The sequence below is a fragment of the Narcine bancroftii genome, chromosome 12 (assembly GCF_036971445.1).
Source record: "Narcine bancroftii isolate sNarBan1 chromosome 12, sNarBan1.hap1, whole genome shotgun sequence".
NCBI lineage: Eukaryota > Metazoa > Chordata > Chondrichthyes > Torpediniformes > Narcinidae > Narcine > Narcine bancroftii.
In genome coordinates, this window is record NC_091480.1 from 15,407,959 (window position 1) to 15,422,793 (window position 14,835).

General features: G+C 41.1%; 1 protein-coding gene across 2 annotated transcripts in view; it reads left to right on the top strand.

The window, feature by feature from the left end:
- ppl (periplakin) overlaps positions 1-14,835 on the top strand; it is a 127,421-nt gene that overhangs the window by 54,893 nt on the left and 57,693 nt on the right. The gene's annotated exons all lie outside the window — the stretch shown is intronic.

Sequence of the window (14,835 nt, forward strand, 5' to 3'; positions counted from 1 at the left end):
CAGGTTAATATCATAGGAAAATGTATAAATTCCAAGGTCTATTTGAATGTTGGCAGCTGGGACAGGTTGCTCTATTAATGCCAGCTATTAATCAATGGAAGATAGATAGACGATCAACATGCGACCACAGAGAATAGATTATTTCATTGTATTTCACCAGATTTTTTTTAGCAGATGTTACACAACTAATGGGTGAATATGAAGCTGTGAATCCATTTATACTTCAGGATGAATTTGATAATTTATCATCTAATCAGCCAATCTTTAATCAATTATAAGATTAATACTGTGCTAAACCAGTGGTTCTCGTCATTTCCCAGCTCACATACCACCTTGGGTAATCCCTTACTAACCACAGAGCATCGATGGGATCCATTGCCATTGTACAATTCTGTACAAAATGAGTTAATGTAAAACATTAGAATGAAGTGTGCACACAGTAAAAGAACAGGAAAAATATCTTTTTTTTGGTGAATTGGTTGACAAATTCAATGATTCAGTGATTGCAGGAAAACAAATGTTTAATATCAGTAATAGCCTTGTAATTTAAAACATTTAGACAAACTGCACAGTAACAGCCCCACGAGTCTGTGCCACCCAATTTACACCCAATTAACCTTCACACCCAGTACGTTTTGAATGGTGAGAGGAAACTGGAGCCCCTGGAGAAAACCTACGCAGACATGGAGAAAACTTACTGACTCCTTACAGACAGCACAGGTCTGGTCCCGATCACTGGTGTTGTAAAGGCATTGTGCTAACCGCTACACCAACCGTGCCACCCTTTTTGTAATTTTAATTTTTAATAATCTTTTCAATTTTTCTAAAATGTTGTTATGTCAGGGCAAAAGCGACCAGAAGAAAATAAAACCTCTGCAACGTTTACAGACTTTTAATGGTGTTTTGAGGGTTAAGTTTTGTGAAAATTTTAATCTGGCAAACCCAACCCATTCCCTGTAAATGGGAGGTGTGTGTGTGAGTGTGTGTGTGTGGGGAATATAAAACTATAAAGAATTAATGTAGTGCAATGTTACTAGGTGTATTCAGCTTTGTCAAGCTTTGCAGGTTAGACAGCATTTTAGTAGCATGCCTCAGGCACTGAAACTCATGCCAAACGTTTCTCCTAAAACCAAAATGCAGTGCAATTAAAGAAACCAATGTCAGCTTGCAAACTTCTGTTGTGCTCCAAAATGCAGCAGAAATCAGCACCCTTAATGCAGGATCCTTTTCTCCAAGAGTTGTGTTGGGCTTCAAAGGAAACAAATTATAAAGATAACTAACATTGCAGCAACTATTTAACAATGTGGCAATGAGTGGTAAGCTGCATTCTGTTAGCATTTAAAAAAAAAATTGTAATCATTAACTGAAATCCCCAATGGTGAAATTGGATGGTTCGGAATGTTCTGTTTCTGATTAATGGCAACAGTAAACAGAACCTTTAGTTGCTTTGGCCAGATGAGAAAACTATTCCGTCAGTCCAATTAATGATGAGACATTTACTTCAGTGGAAAATGGAAAAATTGTTTGAATGTAATTCTTAAGCTCATTAAAAGAAATATTTATAATCGAGGTCTTTTTGAAGCGCTTTACAGTCAGTGAGAAATGTTTGAATGGTGTAATTTTACAAGGACAAATACCTACAAATTCATCCCTGCTGGTAATGTTAAACATGTATTTGAATTCAAATTAATTAATTGCATCAATACTGCCTTATTTTTGATTGGAATAGAATGCATGCCAGGTCCTTTATCACCAAAGGATGAATATTCAAGTGAAAGTGTCTCACCTTTGACAAGGGTTTCCCTGATTTCCACACAATGCGGTGGATATCACATCATGTTAATTGGAGAGAAACAGCCCATTCTGGACATTTCCCTGATCTGCTGCTCTTGTTGAGTGAATTCTCTGAGGCCTCACGAACCCTTTAGAGTGGATGAGAAATATCCCATAGACTTATTGCAAAGAAGAGGGGAAATCCCTGATGCTTCTACCTTAATGAAAAGACTTGGAATGGTTTTCTTTATTTAAACATAATTTATTGTGAATAAAAAAAAATCCCTGATGCTTGTACCTTAATGAAAAGACTTGGAATGGTTTGCTTTTTTTAAACATAATTTATTGTGAATAAAGTTTATTTTTGACAACAAAAAAAATCACTGTTGAAAGTTTGGTGAAGACATTTCTTGACTTTCATTGTTAACTACACTTCAGAGAATTTTCCATTGTCTGTTTGGCTGTAGTGTACTTTTGATATCTCAGGTGGTCGTGAAGAGCATTATATGTAAAAACATCCCTCTTTTACATTATTCTCTGACACTTCAGCGCGATCCCTCGACCAGCTACATTCCCTCTCCCCTCTTCCCCCCCCCCCAACTCCCTCCCCACCTCTATCTCTTTTTTGTTGGAGATAAGTCTCTCTGAGACTCCCTGGTCTGCTCCTCCCTTCCACCCAACTAAGCTAAACTTGTCTCCACCTCTCCTCCCTCACCTTCATCCAGGCCTACAAGTAGACCTTCCAGGTAAGGCAGAGCTTTTCCTGCACTCCGTCCAACCTGATCTGCTTCCTTCAGTGTACTCGGTGTGACCTCCTCCACAATGGTGAGAGCGAACGCAGACTGGGTGACTGCTTCGCCCAAACAACTACTCTCTTTGTGGATCTAAACTTGAGCTTCCTATAACCAACCATTTTAACACTCCCAAATATTCCTAAAATGACATATCTGTCCTTGGCTTCATCCATTGTCAGGGTGAAGTCAAACATAAACTTGGGGAACAACACATCATATTCTTCCTGAGCAGTCTTAAACCTAAAGACATGATCAACTCATTTTAGTTATTCCCCCCACCCCCATCTAATTCCATTGTATCCATTTTTACCTATTCTCATATTTAATTTTTTTTCTCTCTCTCTAATGTTTCTGCCCCTCCCCCCCCCCCCCCCCCCCCCCAGCACTCCCATGGCAGGAAAAGTGTTCAACCTGAAAAATCCGTGCTGAAAGTCTGACAGAGATAGAACCTGCTGGAAAATCTCAACAGATCAGGCAGCATCTGTGGAGAGAGAAACAGAGTTAATGTTTCAGATCTGAGTTCTGATAAAGGTCTTTGAACTGAAACATGACCTCTGCTTCTCTTTCCACAGATCAGGCAGCATCTGTGGAGAGAGAAACAGAGTTAATGTTTCAGATCTGAGTTCTGATAAAGGTCTTTGAACTGAAACATGACCTCTGCTTCTCTTTCCACAGATCAGGCAGCATCTGTGGAGAGAGAAACAGAGTTAATGTTTCAGATCTGAGTTCTGATAAAGGTCTTTGAACTAAAACATGACCTCTGCTTCTCTTTCCACAGATCAGGCAGCATCTGTGGAGAGAGAAACAGAGTTAATGTTTCAGATTTGAGTTCTGATAAAGGTCTTTGAACTAAAACATGACCTCTGCTTCTCTTTCCACAGATCAGGCAGCATCTGTGGAGAGAGAAACAGAGTTAATGTTTCAGATCTGAGTTCTGATAAAGGTCTTTGAACTAAAACATGACCTCTGCTTCTCTTTCCACAGATCAGGCAGCATCTGTGGAGAGAGAAACAGAGTTAATGTTTCAGATCTGAGTTCTGATAAAGGTCTTTGAACTGAAACATGACCTCTGCTTCTCTTTCCACAGATGGTGCCTAACCTGCTGAGTTTTCCCAGCATTGTTAACTGTTATCAACTCTCACCCTGTGTGAGTTCTTGGTCCTGTGTATTATTACTAATGCATCTTGCATAAGTGAAATACCATCATATGGCTGAATCATTTTGTATCACTCCAAACATTATAGCAGGCTCTTCCTCATGTGAGATATGCATGCGCTAATGAATATCAAATGATATATTGCTCCTGCTGGAATATTACTGGTGAAATTATTTCTCATTGGCTCAGGAGAGGCATCAATGATCACTCAGAGGAAAATTAGTGCAGAAAGGCACTGAAAGTGAGCATGCAGGTACAGCAAGCAGTGAAGAAAGCTAATGGCATGTTGGCTTTCATATTAAGAGGAGTTGAGTATAGGTACAGAGAGGTCCTTCTGCAGTTATACAGGGCCCTGGTGAGTCCGTACCTGGAGTATTGTGCGCATTTTTGGCCTCCACTTTTGAGGAAGGATATTCTTGCTATTGAGGGAGCGTAGCGAGGGTTCTCAAGGTTAACTCCCTGGGATGGTGGGAATGTCATATGTTGAAAGATTGGAGCAACTGGGCTTGAATACACTGGAATTTGCAAGGATGAGAGGAGATCTGATTGAAACATATAAGATTATTAAGGGAATGAACACACGAGAGGCAGGAAACATGTTGGGGGAGTCTAGAACCAGAGGCCACAGTTTAAGAACAAGGGGTAGGCCATTTAGAGCAGAGTTGAGGAAAAACCTTTTCACCCTGAGAGTTGTGCAAGTGTGGAATGCTCTCCTCAGAAGGCAGTGGAGGCCAGTTCTCTGGATGCTTTTCAAGAGATTGTTAGTTAGAGCTCTTAAAGATAGCAGAGTCAAGGGATATGGGGAGAAGGGAGGAGCGGTGTCGTGATCACGGTGAATAGCAGTGCTGGCTCGAAGGGCTGAGTGGCCTACTACTGCATCTATTGTCTCTCTTTGATCTTTTAGACTCCTCCCCCCAATCCTGTGGGCATTCCCTAATTAACTAACTCCTCAATTAATCCATCTCACCTCGATCAATGCTCGAAGCCTCCAATTCCTTAATGCACCAGGCCATCAATGCTCCAGGGACCCAGTCCTTATCACTGGTTTGTTGGGTTACTATGAGACATTCCTGCATAACATTCATTGTTAACTTAAAGCTCCTTCCTCTTCACCTCTCCATACAGCTAAATAAAGGCATATTTTCTTTAAAACAGACTTCAGATTTATTGTCAGATACAATGCTAAGATTCTTTTTTCCTGCAGGAGAGGCAGAATTATCAATTATTGGTAGTGCAAAAAAAACTGTACTAAAGAAGGTACATAGGCATGTAAACAATCTGACTGTGCAATATAAAGAGGGGGGAAAAAAATCAATGAAGTGCAAATGTAAGAGTCCTTGCACAGGTCCCTGATTGAGTTTATTGTTGAGGAGTCTGATGGTGGAAGGGGAGCTGCTGTTCCTGAACCTGGTGGTGCGAGTCTTGTGGCACCTAGACCTCTTCTGATGGCAGCAGCGAGAACAGAGCGTGTGCTGGGTGGTGTGGATCCTTGATGATTACTGCTGCTCTCCGACGGCAGCATTCCCTGTAGAAGTTCTCGATGGTGGGGAGGGTTTTGTCTTTGTCCTGGGCTGGGCTTTACGCTCAGGGATATTGGTGTTTCCGTACCAGACCGTGATGCAGCCGATCAGCACACTTTCCACTGAACATCTTTAGAAATTTGCCAGGGTTTCTGATATCATATCAAACCTCTGCAAACCCCTGAGGAAGTAGTGGTGCTGATGTGCTTCCTTCTTGACTAAAACAAAAGCTCTATTCTCTTTTCATATCAAGAGATAGGCATGGCTAGAAGCTGAACATCCTACCCTAGTGCCACAGCATAACTAGGATTCTTGGTTTGGTCTTCAGAACTTTATCTTTAAACCTTTATTTGCAGAGTTAATTTCAAAGACGAAATATTGACACGGAGAATCTTAAAGAACATTAACTGTAATGATTTAACTTGAACCTGCACAAGGAAACGCTATGCACATGAACACAGTTTGTGCAACTATAGAGCCCAAGTAGAACTTAACTGCTTCCTTTGTCCTAAAAACCAGGAGGACGGTCACTCTTCTGTTGGACCTACTCGAATGCAGCAGAGCTGTCAATGTTGGCTTTTAATCAAAGAATAAGCCTTTATAACCTATTGTTTCACTTCACTGGGTGTTTCAAGCGCAGATATTATGATGAAATCAGTTCTAAAGCTCAGTGCAGAGTTTTAAAAAAAAAAATGGGGAAAAAAGGTGCAATTAATTTGATTATTTTCTGTCTCAATGCACAGAATGCATTTCACCAATGGTTTTTTTTAAAACTCAGCCATTGCTGGAGAAGCTGACCACACCTGCTCCTCAAGCAAACACGTGATTCCACCTATCAGTTTGTCTCAAATGAATTTTATAATTCTGGTCTTTTTAAAGGGAGGAGTCGGGTTGATAACTACGCAAAGAATGCTCTGGGAGTGCCTGCCACCCCACATTAAAAGTGGGTGTTGAAACCAGTCTAACTTGAGCAAGGCACTTAACTTTTTGAGAACTGGAATTTCAAGTATGCAATTAAATTGGCTCTTTTACTGAGCCTGGTAAATAAAAGCACCTGTCAGAGTGAAGTGATGGCACACCCTCATGAGAGCAGACTGCCAACCTTCCATTGTTCCGAAAGGAGAAAGATCAAACCAAATGGCAGTAAGCAATATAATCTCCCATACACCCGTCAGATTGTAATTTGTAAATTGGCTATCACACATTATAGCTGTGAACACAATGAAAAAGAGTGCCATTGGAAATAACAGTTTTGGAAAAACTCAGCAGATCTTTGCCTCCTTTGGATGCTGTGGGATTTGCTGAATTTCTCTTGCACTTTTGTGTATTAACTGCAGTCAGAGCATCTGCAGACTTTCTTGCTTTGTTCCATTGGTTGTGATATTCTTTAACTGGATCTGTCAGAAATGTGAAAGGTTGACTCTGAATTATCCAAGGTAGTGGAGGGGAGTGCCCCTGTGGATAGTACAAAAGAGACTAGGAAACAGCCATATTCATTCACGGTGACTGTGGCCTGCCCTGATCAACTCCCAGCAGCCTGGCTCTGTTGCAGATCCTTTTGGGCAGCATGCACCTGGGTAAAGACCAGCAGGTGTACAGCTGATTCTCCAGGCCCTGCCCTCCTTCAACAACCTTGTTGACCACCTGTTCCAGGCCCACGAGGGGAAGTAAGAGGAGGGGGCAGTGTTATTTTAGGATTTTGCCAGTGCTACGTCTGCTCAGAGGCACCCAACAATCTCAGGAGGCTTGGGAGTAGATCAAACTCTGTTGCAAATTCAGAGGATGGGCGGTCACCAAGGACATCGAGGCCTCCACTTGGAATCTTGGGAAAGCTGCATGTGAATGAAAACCTTCGCACTCTGAACCTTCACTCTTGTTCACCCTCCTCACAAGCTACAGATTACAGGCAACTCCCTGAACCCACAGGCTCCCTAAAGACAGGAGAACTGTCCACCATAAACATAACTGCTAATTGCCATAAGCCCTTTTACCCTGGAGACCACCGATCCATGTAGAAAATTCCCTTGGATTCTGATCCCCTGGAGAAGTGGGTCTTGGAAGGAGAGTTGGCAGTGACCTCTTCACCTCTTGAACTGAACCGGTGGAGGAAAGGTGGACCTGATTCTGATTGAAATATCCTAATGAGGTTCCCATTGCGCACGATTTCTGGTTATTTCTACAATCATCCTCACTCACTGATCAGATGACACAAAAAAATAGTGGGCCCTATTTAGTATCCTGGCAATAAGAGAAAGGGAATAGCAAGGAAGGGGGTGCAGGAGAAAATGGATAACAAAACCTGCGTGGTGAGTTTGCATATTGGATCAAGGTAGAATATTAACTTTGTGAAGGTTGATTCAGTCTGATGCTCCATGGGTGGTGGATTTTGTGTTCATCAAAAGGCAGCAAGAAGAGTTCATGAGTAGTTCAAGACTGTTGTATTGAGCAGTATTTGACGTTATCTGACAGGGAAAAAAAAGCACAGCAGTTAATTCTTGTGTTGGTGAAATTGCAGAAAACAGAATGTAAAACGTAACCTCATAAAACAGGCCCTTTGACCCATGACTTTGTGATGGCCTAGTCAGCTTTCCCCCACTATCCAAAAGTAGAGTGTTCCTATGAAACCTTTCTTAAGCTGAAATGGCGTAAAGCGAAGAAGCGATTACCATTAATTTATATGGGAAAATTTTTGAGCGTTCCCAGACCCATAAAATAACCTACCAAATAACACATAAACCCTAAAATAACACTAACATATAGTAAAAGCTGGAATGATGAGATAAATACACAGCCTATATAACATGGAAATAATGTATGTACAGTGTAGTTTCACTTACCAGAATCAGGAAGACAGTGAGCCTCTATAACCCTGAATGCTATTTTTGCTTTTCACCTTTTTCTGTAAAAACAAAAATCTGAACCGATTTCTTTCAGTTCGCAAAAACAGGTACTAATGTAGGTCTTTTGTAAAAGCAATGTAGCGTAAAGCGAGCTTTTGAAAAGCAGGGGACACCTGTATAGATAGACCTACTCCACAACAATCTAATCCTTCCCTACCTCACACCCATAACCTTCGATTTTTCTTACAGTATTTTAAACCATTCATTTTAAACAGGAATTCCTCCCCAAAACAGGCCATTAAGTGAGGTTGCAGGAAGTTAATCCATTGGATACCCTCCTTTAATGTGGCATGACCACTAGAGTTGGATTCAACTAGTGTTAAAATACAGCTCTGTTTTGAGGACTGGGATTCATTAGGCAGTAATTAAATATGATTGTGGATCAACATTAACCCACCTAACCCAAAAGAAAATCAATATAATAGATCTAAATGTAGCAGTTAGTGCAATGTTATTACAGCACCAGTGACCCAGGTTTGAATCCAGCACTCTGTAAGGAGTTTGCATGTTCACTCCATGTCTGCATGGGTTTCCTCTCACCCTTCAAAAACATATGGGGGCTGTAGAGAGTTGGTGTATTACTCAGTGAAAGATGCACTTTGGTCTGCCCGGAGCCTCTTGGTCTTTCAGGCCACAGAAATGCTGGTGAGCAAATGCTGCTGACTGGCAAATTCCAGGCTGCAGGAGTGCGTGCTGAGGGACTCACTGAGGCTTGGTGCAGCCAGCTCGAGAGAACTGAGGGGAAGGGCCGCAGTCGAGAGTCCTCCCATTACTCGGCATTGAGGGGCTGAGACCAAGGGGAAGCCCCTCAATCAACAGAGGAGGTGTTTGGAGAACAAATGTAGCCATGCAAATTAATGGGAATGTATAGACACGACTGACATGATGGATATGAAAAGACTTGGAACGATTTTCTTTTTTGTAAATACAGTAATTTATGTGAATAAAATCTATTTTTGGTTAAAAAATTATTGGTCAGCATGGACTCATGAGTGAAAGGGCCTGTTATTGTGCTGTATGTTAAATTTTAAAAAAAATTAAAGCCAGTTTTCTGAGACACCAGCTCTTACCTTTCTATTAATGAAAATAATATTGGATGCAGTTTGAAATGGGAGTATAGCCTAGACCTCGGGGTTTCTCACTCAGCAAGGTGCCCTCTCCCCTATTTGTGAGCGCTACCTTGTGTGGCATCGAGCAGCTGAAGATTATGGACTCTCATCCAGTGGAATTGTCCAAAGTGAGATCCTTTTGATTAGTGGAATGCATCTCGCCAGCCATCCTGCATTAAATCTCAATCCAAAAAGGCCGAAAGCAATTGGAACAATCGGCTCTGTCTTTGCATTCCTGAAAAAAAACTACGGTTCTTAAACGAATCAAGCATGTTGCTGGCAGTTTTAATTCTCAGCATTTGCCAGGTTTGTCCAGGAAAGCATTTACATACAAAAGCAGAGCACAGTGACACGGTTTTTGTATTATTGAACTGTCCTTCAAGTTTTTAAACACAAGGATCATACAACTTTGTCTAAATGTTGCTTTTATCATTGAACAGAATCCGAATTTAATTTCATGAAAATGTGTCACAAAACTTGTTTCTCAGCAGCATTATTGTGCAGTACAGGGGCAAAAATACCTTTCAATTACATTTCTAGAAATATATTACTAAAAAATAAATAAATTTGTGCAAAATGAAAAAAAAAGTGAGATGGTGTCTGTGGTTTGTAGTCCATTCAGAATTCTGATGGTGGAGGAAAAGAAGCTGTTTTAGGACTGTTGGGTGTTTGTCTTCAGGCTCTTTTACCTCCTTCCTAATGGTAGCAGTGTGAAGAGGGCATGGCCTGGGTGGTGAGAATTCTCGATAGAGGCTACTTTCTAGAGTTTGTAATTTCTCCCTATGTCCGCATGGATTTCCTCTGCGTGCTCCAGTTTCCTCCCACACTTCAAAAACGTACGGGGGGTGGGGGCGGGGGAGAGAGAGAGGGGGTTGTAGGTTAATTGATTGTAATTGGGTGGCATGGGCTCGAGGGCCAGAAGGGCCTATTAACGTGCTGTATGTCTAGATTAAAATTAAAATTCAATTAATCTTCTTCAAGATGGCTTTTTTTGAGTCCCCTGCAATGATCGAGAAGGCATCAGAATGTGGATCTATGCAACTAAAAAGAAGTGAAAGTTGTTTGCGCAAGACTCATTGGGATATAGATCACAGAAGAAGGCCATTTGACCCAATCAGTCCATGCTCCTGCTTCTTGCCATTTTCCATCATGTAAATCATTCTCTTTTCCCAAACACTTGTCCAACCTGCTTTACAATGCACCCACACTATTCATCCCAAGGGCTACTGTGCCAGGGGCATGCCCAGTCTCACTACACTCGAGGTAAGAAATCATGGTGACCTCTTGTGCCAATGACCTCCAGTTCTGTTGCTCTGCGCCAGCGAAAGGATTCTGTGACTGCTCCAAAAGCGTTTTACACTTCTATAAATCCCACTGCAAACCAACTCCTTCAGACAACTCAAATTTTCTTTCAGCTAATGGGGATCTCAATTATGTTCTTCAGGCCTGTCTATGCCAGCAAAGAGCTTCAAATGTTGATGGTAAATTGCTTTGTAACATGTAAGATTTCAAATGAGTCTGAAATGTGGAATCTAAGCACAGGAGGAGTCAACCTTGCCCACTGAAGATCTGATTGAGACTGATACTGTTTTGAAGCTCCCTCTGCTTTTAGCCCATGGCTAATGCCACCTCCAGATACTTCCTACTGGTTTCTGCTTTCACCTCCCAGTCCCAGACATCTGCCACACCAGTAATTGGTCTTAACTTGCTGTTATTCTTCTACCTTTCCTTTTAAGACCATAGCTTAAATCTAAGCAAAGCTCCTGGCAAGTTGGCTCCGCCCCACAAAAAGTGCTCCACAAACATGACCATCCAGAGACATAGCATAGTCAGCCTCTGCTTCCACCAGCCTGAGCAGGAGACATAACATGGGTATCAAGGAGAAAGAGGGCACTAATAGGACAAGAAAAGAGACGGGAAAGGACAAAGGAACAAATGGGAGAATGGAGTAATTGTCTGCACTGACAAAAGAAAACACGTGGTTTAGGTTTATGAGAGAGCTACATCTTATTTGATCCAAAGGAAAACAGCTCTTGGCCACGATGCTGGGTGGAAAAAATTGACCAACCGCATTCCACTCCTACCATTTGGGAGTCATTAATTCAAATGTTCTGTCGTCATGGTGATCACCAGGCCATGTACTTCAGTCAAGTCTGGGATTGGCTTCGTAGCTTGATCTTCATGAGCAAGAGTACTCCTGGGATTGCATCAGATGTTCTCTTTACAAATGGTTTTAATTATGTTTAAACTATTGTCAAACTGGCATTGTTGCACCTTAAACTTGAGCCGAACAATAGATTGATTTAGTTACTTGCGCAAAGTAAAAAGGATTGAGAAATGCAAACTTGACTGGCATTGCTTTCTGGGTAATTTAGCTGGAATGACCAGGCCATCCGTAAAAACAATGGTGTCATGCCACAGCACCACCTACCATTGGAACACAGTCAGGCAGCTCAAAGGCAACTGCCTTGTCCAAATAACATAAAATGATTGGCAACATATGTGAAAGCATTGGCAATCTAAATAGGGTAGGGTTGTTCCAGAACAAATGTTCCTGTGGGAGGGAGAGCGAAATAAAATCTTCTAGCGCTAGAACTGAACATATTATGAAGGATTGCGAAGAAGCGTCGTGCATTGCTCAACTCCCATCGAGGAATGGTCTTGCATTTACTATATAGGGCACCTTTCAACACTTCACGATATTCCAAAGCTCTTTGCACCTAACAGCATACTTCTGCAACACAGTCACTGGTTTGATGTTGGAAATGGAACAACTACTTTGTGCACGACAGGCTCCAGGTAACTGCATTGTAAGGCTGGCCAGATGATCACAAGCATAGTGCTTTTACACAAGTCTTTCACAAGCAAACTGCTTTTCCCAGTTCTGATGAAAGATCACTGACCTGAAGTGTTGACTCCACAGATGCTGCCTGACCTGTGGGCTATTGCCACCATTTTCTGTTTTATCTCAGATTTCTGGGATTTGCAGATTTTTTTTTTTCCCCCCTCACTTCCTGGCCACACTTTGATTCAACCCCTGTGATGAATCTTGGCCGTATCACCGGAACATTCTCATTGCTTTTTGAAATATGGCCGCTGAGCCGTTTTCAACTCCCTGAGTGAGGTGGTAGGGCTTGATTTAAGAGAAAGGTTGCTTCTGGAAGGCCAAGCTCCCATCAGTGACGCACACCAATCAACTCTGCTTTGGATTGCTGGCCTAGATTATGCAGTGGGCCTTGAATGCTCAGCCTTCTGCTCAGAAGCCCGTTCAACTCTGGCTGACATCATCTGGGAGTTGCGCCATCACTGTGCCACCTGATATGGGCACCCGAGTGAGAAAGAAATTTTGGTATCGGACGGGATAGCACCTGACGGCCATTTAATCCCCCATATGCAATATTCTTTCCAAGAATATCACACCTCTGATATTGACTATGAGAGTGTCTGGAGCTTGAATCTATAATTCCAGGATAATTCGGGAATTAAGGATTAATTGCTGCAGGGTAGTCCTGGAGGATTAACGGTAAGAGGCAACAAAATTAAGAGCAACAATCTTGCAGCGTTCATGCAGTTTACTTCATGAGATTCAAGGTTCTTTTTATTGTTCCGTAATAATACATTAAAAATGTAGCATACATGATATACTCTTCACTTCTGCCTGCCTAAGGTAGACAAAGAGCCGCCATTAGAGTCGTCCAGTACAACAAGAGAAAGAAAAGCACAAAAGAACCCATTGAGTCGCTATGGATTCGCCTCCAGTGCTCTTGCTTCATTCATCAGGAACTCAAGATGCAGGTTCACACCTCTGAAACGAGCAGGCCTTCAGCGCCAGAGACCCTGAGGGAGCCCTCAGCCCCCTCTCGAATCCTGCCTCCAATGCCTGACTTATCAGTAAATTAATTTTTTTAGAAATTTTGATGCCAGCTTTTGTGAAACCTAATGGTGGAGGATAGTTGCTCATATCAGAACTTAAGACCTGGAGTAAAATGATGGCCAATGCTCTGTGACGAGGGACCTGCTGTCTGTCCTCTGCTATCACTATGGGCCAGGCCACAGTTTTGGCATGAGCTATGTAAATGAGCAGACCCAACTCAAGCAGGATAATCAGTGGAAGAGAATTGTGTCTAGCAGTAATTTAACTCCATACACGAGTCCTTAGTGAATTTTTAAAAAAAAATTTTGCTTCTCTTATAGTTGTCCTTAGGAGAGTGTACATTTGATTGACCTAGATTTATCTCAAGGAGTATCAGTAACTTTTTGACTTGAACTGCAGACCAGGCCAAAGAGCCCAGCATCTGCAGACTTTCTTGTTCAACCGAGACACACAGTTCAGCCAATCAATTGTCTGTCCACCCATCTACCTGTTTATCTTGTTCTATTCATAGGTGTCTGGTTTGGAATTTAGAATGAAGTGGAATTATTAACATGAGGAGAAATAAATACGAGAGGTCATGGCTTTAGGGTGAAAGGTTTAGAGGGGAACTTCTTCACTCAGAGAATGGTGGGAGTTCTGTATTTACTTGACAATATTTTTTTTCGAGATTTGGGAGTTTTTATGGAGAGGTAAATTTTCAAGAGTAGCATTGAATAAATTAACTTGGAAATATGACCTAGGGGGGGATTACGGTTGCCGCATTTTCAAAATTATTATGAAGCAGCCCAATTTAAATTTATTAGCTCATTGTTGGATTTGGAACAACCCCCTAGTTGGGCCAAAATTGAGATGGCAAATATTTATGAATTTGAAATACATCAATTTTTGTTTAGATGGAATGTAAATTTGTTACAGCAATATAATGTGCCTATATTAAAACATTTAATGAAATTATGGACGAAGAAAAAGAAATTGATAGGTTCTAGTGGTGAATTGTCGGCTTTGACTCCATTGTATAATAATCAACTTATTCCTTTTTCAATACATAATCGGAGTTTATTACACTGGAGATTAAAAGGTGTGGAAAATTTGGGAGATTGTTTTAAAGACGGTAAATGTTTATCTTTTGATCAGATGAGGGATAGTTATGGTATTGATAAGAATTCTTTGTTTCTTTATTATCAAATTCGATCTTTGGTAAAGCATGTGTTTGGTAGAGATATGATTTTACCTGAAATGACTAAATTTGAGACTTTTCTTATGAAGGGACCAGAGAAGGGTTATATTTCATCTATGTATCAAATATTACAGGATGGTATGGATAAAAAGGGTTGGGATAAATCTAAAGGTAAATGGGAAGTGGAGATTGGTTTTATTTTTTCGAGGATGATTGGTCAGATATTTGTTATGATACTGTAACTAGACTGATAAATGCATGTTATGCAATGATTAATTATAATTTTTTACATCAACTATACTTAGCACCTGAAAAACTTTTTTAAAAATGGTTTTTATGAATCAGATTTGTGTTTTAGATGTGGTAACGCGGTTGGAACTTTTTTTCATGTGGTTTGGTCATGTATAAATATACAATCTTTTTGGAAAAAAATGCAATTGTTTTTAGAATACCTGTATAAGATTAAAATACCTTTAGACCCGACGGTATTTTTACTGGGTAGTTTGCAGCCTTTGAAAGGTCTGGGATTAGA